The sequence below is a fragment of the Bufo gargarizans genome, chromosome 3 (assembly GCF_014858855.1).
Source record: "Bufo gargarizans isolate SCDJY-AF-19 chromosome 3, ASM1485885v1, whole genome shotgun sequence".
Lineage (NCBI taxonomy): Eukaryota > Metazoa > Chordata > Amphibia > Anura > Bufonidae > Bufo > Bufo gargarizans.
The window spans coordinates 89,550,478-89,562,650 of NC_058082.1; positions in this window are offsets into that span (position 1 = coordinate 89,550,478).

A 12,173-nucleotide genomic window follows, 5' to 3' on the forward strand; every position below is an offset into this window, starting at 1 on the left:
GTGCGTAAGGGTCAAGGCCGTAAAACCATACTGGATGCCCGTGATCTCCGGGCTCTTAAACGACACTGCACCACAAACAGGAATGCTACTGTAAAGGAAATCACAGAATGGGCTCAGGAATACTTCCAGAAACCATTGTCAGTGAACACAATCCACCGTGCCATCCGCCGTTGCCAGCTGAAACTCTACAGTGCAAAGAAGAAGCCATTTCTAAGCAAGATCCACAAGCTCAGGCGTTTTCACTGGGCCAGGGATCATTTAAAATGGAGTGTGGCAAAATGGAAGACTGTTCTGTGGTCAGACGAGTCACGATTCAAAGTTCTTTTTGGAAATCTGGGACGCCATGTCATCTGGACCAAAGAGGACAAGGACAACCCAAGTTGTTATCAACGCTCAGTTCAGAAGCCTGCATCTCTGATGGTATGGGGTTGCATGAGTGCGTGTGGCATGGGCAGCTTGCATGTCTGGAAAGGCACCATCAATGCAGAAAAATATATTCAGGTTCTAGAACAACATATGCTCCCATCCAGACGTCATCTCTTTCAGGGAAGACCCTGCATTTTTCAACAAGATAATGCCAGACCACATTCTGCATCAATCACAACATCATGGCTGCGTAGGAGAAGGATCCGGGTACTGAAATGGCCAGTCTGCAGTCCAGATCTTTCACCTATAGAGAACATTTGGCGCATCATAAAGAGGAAGGTGCAACAAAGAAGGCCCAAGACTATTGAACAGTTAGAGGCCTGTATTAGACAAGAATGGGAGAGCATTCCTATTTCTAAACCTGAGAAACTGGTCTCCTCGGTCCCCAGACGTCTGTTGAGTGTTGTAAGAAGAAGGAGAGATGCCACACAGTGGTGAAAATGGCCTTGTCCCAACTTTTTGGGGATTTGTTGACACCATGAAATTCTGATTCAACATATTTTTCCCTTAAAATGGTACATTTTCTCAGTTTAAACTTTTGTTCCGTGATTTATGTTCTATTATGAATAAAATATTAGAAGTTGGCACCTCCACATCATTGCATTCAGTTTTTATTCACGATTTGTATAGTGTCCCAACTTTTTTGGAATCCGGTTTGTACTTTTATATAGATTGTTACACAATATTTGTATTAAGTTTTTGGTGTGTAATCTCTCAATTTAATTTAACGAAGCATAGGTGTTATTGGTGTTGGAGGGATGGTGGTTTTATACTTGTCGCAGTAATTTCCTGCACTGCTACCACTATATGCATTTTTTGCTGTAATATGTATTTAATTTCTCTTTTTAAACAATAAAGATTGAGTTCATACTATATGTGTGTAATATTATTATTTTTTGGTTATCTGTTTTGTGACACACATATTCAACTATTGATATTAACGTATTGGTTGTTATTTACTTTTCTTTCCTGTATTTTTACATAAGGTTGGTCCTTGTCAAGGCAAATGGATTTTCGTTCACGGGATATCTCCTGGTCTTCCCAGGTTGATGCAGTATTTGCAGGGGGTACTGCGGCGGTAGCAGATCCAGGCCAGAGGAGCACTATGGAGCTTAGGGCACAGTTAAAACACATGTTGCACAGGAGGATGAAGTAATGGTGGAACAAAGCCACACTGGACAAATATATTACAAAAGGGCTGAAACCGAGGGATCTACGGGTCCAGACCTTCCCGTCATATGGGAGAGATGATGAAGATTTTTGAAAAAAAATGGGAGGTGATCTGTTGCTCATGCTCAGTTTCCCTTATGCATTTGATTGTTGAATTAAATACGAAAACATTAATACAGTTGTAGTCAGAAATTGGCATCACTAAGGAACAACTATCTCAAAAATTATCCACTAGGGAACTAGAGGAATTTAAGAAGGAGATAGATGATGCTTTCATAATATGGGAGAGACAAATTAAGGCGGTCAAAACGAAGAAGTTCCAGCGGGACCTCCAAGACATGGAGAACAATAAAGTATATCGCTGGAGAAATATGACACTGCAAACAAGGATGCACTCTACATCTATCTCATCAAACACATCTGTGAGTGAAGATGGTAACCTTCCAGGACCAAGTGGACATAGGTATCCAAAGAGGTTCACCAAACGGAAGATGGGGATTGTCCACCAACCAGCAGGAAAACGACGTCCGAATGGCAACCAACAGTTGCAGGTAATTAACCTCTCAAATAATGTCCTCACCCAGGATTAAATTGCGATCTTGGGAAGAGGCCTTTCTTTCTCACCAACATGCAACTTTGATCTTTTTTCTACAGTAAAGGACCTTCACCTCTTTGCAAGGAAGCTTGTTTTTAAGAAACTTTTTAGTGGTAGAGCAGACCCGAATTTTCCCACCCGATCCGAACAGGAGGCCCTCGCTACACTCACTGCACTCTTGGAGGAGCAAGAAGTGACACACAAAACCGGTAAGTTTCCAAAGAGTCTCATCCCCAAATCTAAAAAATATCCTCCCTTATCCCTATACCCTAATGTGGAACTTTTCGTCCAGCTGGTTGAGGAAGAGTTGCGGAAGATCTCCAATGGGAGTGGAAGGGATAATTGTACAAGGGGTGAGAGACTAGCACTTGGAGAAATATTAGACAGTGGAAGGATGTGGTGGTGAAGCCAGCGGATAAGGGTGGGAACATTGTGATATGGCCAGAAGGAGGCATATAGACAGCTCAATAATGGTGACTGTTATAAAAAACTGACCTTCAATCCTCTCGCTAAATTCAGAGGTGAACTGGAATGTCTACTGCGTATAGGGGTGGAGTCAGGTGTCATAACTGAGAAACAGTGTTCCCACCTTTTGCTTGCCCATCCGGTCACTCCAACACTCTACTTTCTTCCCAAAGTGCACAAGGACCTGTCGAATCACCCGCGGAGACCGATCGTCTCAGGAACAATGGAATGAACGATCCCATCTGCAGATATGTGGAACATTTCCTGCACCTATTGGTAGAAGAGCTACCCTCATATTTGAAGGACACAATGGATGTTTTAAAAAAAGTAGAGAATATCCATCTGGAGCCCGACATGATGATCGCCACGTGCGATGTAGTCGCTCTACACCTCTATTAGACATCAGGATGGACTCGAGGCGGTGCAATTCTTTCTACATACAACTAATTGGGGTAAGGCAAAATGTACATTTGTGTTATCTTTCTTGGAGTATGTTCTTACTCACAACTTCTTCACGTTTGGGGGGTCCTACTACCTACAGCTCCAGGGGACAGAAATGGGGCGTCCTGTGCGCCCTCATATGCAAATTTGTTCCTGTGGCTGTGGGAGAGGGAGATCCTCCAAACTGATCCCCTGTCGATGATGAGCAAGGTTCAGTACTCGGGACGTTACATAGATGACGTCCTCATCATCTGGCAGGGAACTGAGGAAGAGTTTGGGCTTTTCATACGTGAATTGAACAAAAACAACAAGAACATGAAACTTACCTTTAAGGTGGGTCGAACGAACATGGAGTTGCTGGACGTGGTCTTTCGGGTGGATTCGCAGGGACTGACCTGTACAGGAAAGAGACCTCAGTAAATGCCCTTTTAAGTGCACAATCGGCGCACCCAGGTAACCTCATTAAGAGTATACCAGTTGGCCAGTTCTGGCGTGCTAGGTGGATCTTTTGAATTGCAGGCGGAGGATCTGCGACATAGGTTCCAATAGCGAGGCTATGGGGTGCATTGTATAGATCGGACATATCAGAGAGTGTGATCCTCAAAAAGATCAGATCTCCTCTATAAAAGAGAGAAGAAGCCTGAGACTGAAGAAATATGACTGATCACTGGATTCCACAAAAAATGGAAAGAGGTACGGATGGCCCTTATTAAATATTGGGGGATCTTGCGTTTGGATCCCCAATTGCAAACAATGGTGCCACAATACCCATGTATTACATACCGGAGAGCGAAGAACATTCGGGACCATTTGGTTCAGAGCCATTATGTCCAGAAGGTTCCGGGTCTCTTTGGCACCAAGGGCATACCTTGGGGAAATAGAGAATGTGGCAAATGTGTGGCCTGTACCAATATAGACAGAGCCACAAGTTTTTGGGATTCTGCCCACACTAAGGAGTATAAAATCATGTATCCGATTTACTGGGCAATGTGCCCATGTGAATTGATCTATATTGGTCTAACCTCTAGAGAGTTTAGGAGAAGGATTAGGGTTTACATCCTCTCAATTGAAGCAGCGAGGGATGAGAATGACCTAACACAGCTTAAGACTGTGGCGAGACATTTTAAAGAAAGACATAATTGTGATGGATCCCTTCTGCGCTTTAGGGGAATTGACCGGGTCATCATTTCCCCGAGGGGAGGGGATTGGAAAAGGATACTGGGACAAAAGGAAACAAGGTGGATTTACATTCTTAATACTATTGCCCCCTTTGGACTCAATGAGGGGAATAGTTTTGTCCCCTTTCTCTAAAATGGATTAGATACTCTCCTTCTGTGCGCATGTGGCTTGCCCAGGCTTCTGTGGTGCCCCATCTGGTCTAGTGTCTTCAGAGTCGGCATATGTAGATTATTTTTAACAGTTTTCCATGTTTTTAAGTGTAATATCATGGGATTTTAACTGGTGTTTTATTTGTGTATTGTTTTCCTCTCACTAACAGTCATGTGTTAAACCATTTTTTTTTCTTCTAGAATATTGGATTATCGGACTTTCTTTTTTAATGGATATTGTGTGTCACGCAAACCATGAAGGGAGTTCTCTGGAAGGGACTTATGCATCCTGTGTGATGATCAGCCAGTCCATAAGAGGGGAAATGATCTTGATCTCTATTGTTGATACGGAGCGCACAGTAACATAGGGTCAGGGGATGCTAATGTTTATGACAGAGGCTACAGTGTAGACCCAGTGGGTCTCAAATGCTTTTTTATAGGGCCTGTGATAGTTTGATTCATATATCATTTATGTCTCACTTGCACTGCATGTCACTGTTTTGCACTTTGCACTTCACTGTTCACTTGTTTCACATTATGTATTGTGTTTTTTATTATCACTTTTGCTTTATAGTTTTTCACTGTGATTATGAATTACTCCTTATGATGCAACACTCATTGCTTTTATTATTGTGATTTGACAAGGTAACATTATGAATTGTCTAAATGATTGATTTTTAACTACAAACTAGATATGCACTTTATTTTGTTGTCGTATAGGATGCTATAAATTAATTGATTGATCTCTCACTATATGCACTTTATTATTATGGATTGAAACTGTTTTTAGATAGATACAAAAATCATGCCCCTGTTCTGATTGTGATTATGAACTTATTGGATCGTATTATAGGTCTGGTATAGTAGTATGATAGATGAAGCTTTTGGAGCCTGGCCATACATCATTTTCCTCCATTTTGCGGGTGTCCGGGCAAAGGACAAGTTTTGCCCATAACCAAGATGGCGCGGGTGGTTTCTCCTGGCCGCTCACATGACAGCTCCAGCCGGGAGAGCGAGCTGGAGATTGTTTCGTGTGATTGTTTTGTTCCCTCCTCCTGTGGATCGTGTGTGGTCGCTCGTCCCTTTGCACAACTGTTGGGCTTAAGCCGTTGATCGAGGCGCATTATCCATGCGTAGTTGCAGGAGTGGTCACGTGACCACTGTCACATGATTCCATGGGATCTCACGGGACTGGGGGCGCGTCATCGCTGCTTGTTGGGCGGACACAGTTTAATGATGTGGCGCAATTGCGTCATGTGAAAACACATCGGGAGACTCTGACGGCCATCTTGGTATGTTGTGCACGCATACAAGTGAATGTTTAATACACAGGTGTAGGTCATCGAGGGCCCCACTAATCTAATCTGATTTGAGTATGTGGGGGGGGGGGGGGTATATATATGACTGTTGGGTAAGGTGGAGGGACACGCCCCCTGAAGAAGCGAGGCAAAACGCGCGTCGGGTTGGTGCCATCATCCCCTCTCCATTCCGGGTCAGTAATTGCTTGTTTCATGCCTATCATCATCCACCTTTGCACATTTATGGTGCACTTGGAGTATGCCTTTGGAGACTCCATGTCTAATTAATATGCAATGATACTCTAATGGGTATGGTTATATGTCTACTATTTATACTTTTATATGTGATTGTTACACAATATTTGCATTAAGTTTTTGGTGTGTAATCTCTCAATTGACTGTGCAAAACGAAGCATAGGCGTTATTGGTGTTGGAGGGATGGTGGTTTTATACTTGTCGCAGTATTTTCCTGCACTGCTACCACTATATGCATTTTTTGCTGTAATATGTATTTAATTTCTATTTTTAAACAAAGAATGAGTTCATACTATATGGGTGTAATATTTTTTTTTGTTATCTGTATTTGAAAAATGTTCTAAGTGCAGTCGAAACTTCAGTTTGTCAAAATGCAGCATGTAAAAATAATAGTGAACGCTGTAGTATATTTTGGCCAATAAACACAAATAACCTGAAACATGGCTTTGCCTATGCAATGCGAAGTTCGTCTAAGATCAATAGACCAAGTTCACCCACCTGCGGTCAACGTACTACAATCATCAGTAGGCCGGGCCCACATCTAATAATTGAGCCACGTGTTGGTTTACCTTTAACAAAATATTTTCTCTCTGAATTTCCAAGTGAAATAACAATATCCGTTACACTTTATGCACTAGGAGCAGTTATAATACATGTTCAAGGATGCCACTATGTGTCCTACTGTAAAAGAAAAAACAATGTGTGGGAAGAATATAATGATATGAACCACTCTGTAAAAACTGTTGACGCCAACAAAGTATGTAGACTAATAGAGGTTGTTATATATGTTAAAGGGGTTCTTCACTTTCATTTAACTGATGATCTATTCTCTGGATAGATCATCAGCTTCTGATCGGCCCGGGGTCCGACACCCGGGACCCCCGCCGATCAGCTGTTTGAGAAGGCAGCGGTGCTCCAGCAGCGCCACGGCCTTCTCACTGTTTACCGCCGGGCCGCCCGCCCACTGACGTCACCGCTGCCTTCTCAAACAGCTGATCGGCGGGGGTCCCGGGTGGCGGACCCCGGCCGATCAGAAGCTGATGATCTATCCAGAGGATTGATCATAAGTTAAATGAAAGTGAAGAACCCCTTTAAAGGCTAAGTAATTCTGACTACATAATACTGGTCAGTGCTTAATAATCTAGAAACTTTCCTTAGTGAGTAATACCAAAAAACAATCTGTATGCCTGTGCCAATCTGTACTCCCTCTCCTTACCCCCCCCCCCCATATACAGTCAGTTCCATAAATATTGGGACATCGACAATTCAATTTTTTTTGGCTCTACACACCACCACAATGGATTTGAAATGAAACGAACAAGATGTGCTTTAACTGCAGACTGTCAGATTTAATTTGAGGGTATTTACATACAAATCAGGTGAACGGTGTAGGAATTACAACAGTTTGCATATGTGCCTCCCACTTATTAAAATACCAAAAGTAATGGGACAATTGGCTTCTCAGCTGTTCCATGGCCAGGTGTGTGTTATTCCCTCATTATCCCAATTACAATGAGCAGATAAAAGGTCCAGAGTTCTTTTCAAGTCTGCTATTTGCATTTGGAATCTGTTGCTGTCAACTTTCAAGATGAGATCCAAAGAGATGTCACTATGAGTGAAGCACGCCATCATTAGGCTGAAAAAACACAACAAACCCTTCAGAGAGATAGCAAAAACATTAGGCCTGGCCAAAACAACTGTTTGGAACATTCTTAAAAAGAAGGAACGCACCGGTGAGCTTAGCAACACCAAAAGACCTGGAAGACCACGGAAAACAACTGTGGTGGATGAGCGAAGAATTCTTTCCCTGGTGAAGAAAACACCCTTCAGCCAGATCAAGAACACTCTCCAGGAGGTAGGCATATGTGTGTCAAAGTCAACAATCAAGAGAAGACTTCACCAGAGTGAATACAGAGGGTTCACCACAAGATGTAAACCATTGGTGAGCCTCAAAAACAGGAAGGCCAGATTAGAGTTTGCCAAACGACATCTAAAAAACCTTCACAGTTCTGGAACAACATCCTATGGACAGATGAGACCAAGATCAACTTGTACCAGAGTGATGGGAAGAGAATAGTATGGGGAAGGAAAGGAACTGCTCATGATCCTAAGCATACCACCTCATCAGTGAAGCATGGTGGTGGTAGTGTCATGGCGCGGGCATGTATGGCTGCCAATGGAACTGGTTCTCTTGTATTTACTGATGATGTGACTGCTGACAAAAGCAGCAGGATGAATTCTGAAGTGTTTCGGGCAATATTATCTGCTCATATTCAGCCAAATGCTTCAGAACTCATTGGACGGCGTGTCACAGTGCAGCTGGACAATGACCCAAAGCATACTGCAAAAGCAACCAAAGAGGTTTTTAGGGTAAAGAAGTGGAATGTTATGCAATGGCCAAGTCAATCGCCTGACCTGAATCCGATTGAGCAGGCATTTCACTTGCTGAAGACAAAACTGAAGGGAAAATGCCCCAAGAACAAGCAGGAACTGAAGACAGTTGCAGTAGAGGCCTGGCAGAGCATCACCAGGGATGAAACCCAGCGTCTGGTGATGTCTATGCGTTCCAGACTTCAGGCTGTAATTGACTACAAAGGATTTGCAACCAAGTATTAAAAAGTGAAAGTTTGATTTAGGATTATTATTGTATCCCATTACTTCTGGTCCCTTAACAATTGGGAGGCACATATGCAAACTGTTGTAATTCCTACACCGTTCACCTGATTTGGATGTAAATACCTTCACATTAAAGCTGACAGTCTGCAGGTAAAGCACACCTTGTTAGTTTCATTTCAAATCCATTGTGGTGGTGTATAGAGCCAAAAATGCTAGAATTGTGTCGATGTCCCAATATTTATGGACCTGACTGTACTTTGGAATCTTCTCTGTAAGAACCCCTAAATTGCTTCTATAGGTTAGCACCTAAGTATTCTGTTGGATTGTAACTTTAGTTATGCATGGATTTTGTACCTATACAGTTGGTGATAAGATATTTTTTACATTGCCTATTCTGTGATACTCTACACAATATGGATACTGACAATTGTTCTTATATGCTGATATGTTAGCTCTTTAATAAATAAAAAAACAGAAAAATATTTACAACACTTTCACTATTCTTTTTAGATTTTTTTTTCCAATTTAAAATATTTGTTTTAAATACCTCTATTATATAGGTACTATTTTTCGCCCTATAAGACGCACCGGCCCATAAGACGCACCTAGGTTTTTGGGGAGGAAAATAGGAAAAAATATATTTTTAACCAAAAGGTGTGCTTTTGGTGGGTTTCGAACTAATGGTGGTCTGTGGATGGCACTATTACTGGGGATCTGTGAAGGACACTGTTATGGGGGGGATCTGTGGATGACGCACTTTTATGGGGGGATCTGTGGATGATGCACATGGGGGGATCTGTGGATGACGCACTGTTATGGGGGGGATCTGTGGATGACGGACACTGTTATGGGGGGATCTGTGGATGACGGACACTGTTATGGGGGGATCTGTGGGTGACAGACACTGTTATTGGGGGATCTGTGGATGACAGACACTGTTATGGGGGGATCTGTGGATGACAGACACTGTTATGGGGCGGATCTGTGGATGACGGACACTGTTATGGGGGGGATCTGTGGATGACTGACACTGTTATGGGGGGATGGGGATCTGTGACTGGCACTGTTACAGGGGGGATCTGTGGATGGCCCTGTTAGAGGGGGGATCTGTGGATGGCACTGTTAGAGGGGGGATCTGTGGATGGCACTGTTAGAGGGGGGATCTGTGGATGGCACTGTTAGAGGGGGGATCTGTGGATGGCACTGTTAGAGGGGGGATCTGTGGATGGCACTGTTAGAGGGGGGATCTGTGGATGGCACTGTTAGAGGGGGGATCTGTGGATGGCACTGTTAGAGGGGGGATCTGTGGATGGCACTGTTAGAGGGGGGATCTGTGGATGGCACTGTTAGAGGGGGGGATCTGTGGATGGCACTGTTAGAGGGGGGATCTGTGGATGGCACTGTTAGAGGGGGGATCTGTGTGTGATACTGTTATGGGGGATCTGTTATATATGTGCCATCCACAGACCCCCCCACCCCATAACAGTGCCATCCACAGACCCCCCCAGCCCATAACAGTGCCATCCACAGACCCCCCACCCCTTAACTGTGCCATCCAAGGATGTTCCCAATAAAACTTCATCCACAGATCCCCCCTCCGCACTCTAGTATACAAATATAAAATGTCTTATTCAATTAAAAGTGATTAAACATGTCCCCTCACTCCTAATACTACCATACATCCTAACACCTTCTGTAGAACGCAGGCAGGCAGGCAGGCCAGGCGGCTGGCGCGTCACTCACTGACGTCACTTGCCTGCTTCATTCATAAAGTAGGCGGCGCAGGCACGTGACATCAGGGAGTTACGCTGCCTCCCGCCCTGCTTGCCTGCCTGCGTTCTACAGGTGTTGGATGTACAGTAATATTAAACGTGGGGGGGCATGTTTCATCACTTTTGATTGAATAAGACATTTTATATTTGAATAGTGCAGCACTGGAGCGGCGGGGCTATAGTACAGTGACTGCACCGCCCCGCCGCTATTGCCGGCCCCCAGCTCCTCCTCCCAGTCCCTCCCCGCTCGCTCGTAAAACTGTCAGCATTCGCCCCATAAGACGCAGGGGCATTTCCCCCCCATTTTAGGGGGAGAAAAAGTGCGTTTTATGGGGCGAAAAATACGGTACTTCTACCTTATTGCAAACATCAAACCTCTTTCTTGGTCTTAAAAATAACACAGCTTCTGAATGGACTTTACAAAACATAGTAAAGCCAATGGAAGCATTTTGTTCTACCATATCTTTGATATCAGCTGTCTTGGAAATCGTTATACTTTGGACTGCCACGACACCTCCTACCAAATCTATAACCGAATTCTATCCATCTATCTATTATTAACAGAATTACATTTGAAAAGTCGTGGTACCCTAAGATACACAGGAATTAGATATGGATCTAGAAAGAATATGGTTTTCATACTATAGCTCAAAAGTCAAACATAATTGACAAGAACTTTAATGTTCATAGAAAAGTTGTGTGTTATCTGTTACTGTTTTGAATATATCTCAGTGATGTTTCGGTATTCTATGCTACACTTACAAGCCCTACTTTTACTTTAAAGTGACACTAAACTCAGGAGTTAGGCTACTTTCACTCTTGCAGCAGTGTGATCCGGCGGTCAGTTCCGTTGTCAGAACTGCCCGCCGGATCCGCCGATATGGCTGTGACTGAAAGCATTTGGGAGACAGATTCGGATCCGTCTCACAAATGCATTGCAAGAACGGATCTGCTTGTCATGCGGACATATCTTTGTATCTTTTTTCACATTTTTACCGGTCTGCGCATGCGCAGGCCTGGATCCGGCATTCCGGTATTTTGAATGCCGGATCCGGCACTAATACATTCCTATAGGGAAAAATGCTGTATCCGGCATTCAGGCAAGTCTTCCTTTTTCTTTTTGCCGGAGATAAAACCGTAGCATGCTACGGTTTCATCTTTTGCCTGATCAGTCAAAATGACTGATCTGAAGACATCCTGAGCGGATTACTCTCCATTCAGAATGCATGGGGATATACCTGATCAGTTCTTTTCCGGGATAGAGCCCCTGTGACGGAACTCTATGCCGGAAAAGAAAACCGCTAGTGTGAAAGTACCCTTAACTGTTAATAATGCATTCAAGCACACCAACTATTTAGGGAAATGTATTTTGTGTATCACTCGGCTGTATATCCTCCAATCATCTCTGAATTGGTGCTGATACTGTACTTTTTGAAAAGCTACCCCTCCTATGTAATATTACCTCATATTTCTGTTTATGTGAAATATCTCTGTAATTATGAGATCGAACGGTGAAACCACTTGATCTTACCGGATCTAACAAAGGCCTATTAGTCTGCATAACATTTTACCTTAAAATTGCATGGGTGGGTGGCTAGCCCCTCCCCCCCCTCAATCATTTAACCCCTTAAAGACCGGGCTCATTTTCACCTTAAGGACCAGGCCATTTTTTGCAAATCTGACCAGTGTCACTTTATGTGTGAATAACTTTAAAGGGTTTCTACCACTTCGGTTTCACATATTTAGCTGTCAGACACTAGCGATCCGCTAGTGTCTGCTCTGCCCAACCATCCTAATATAATTGCTT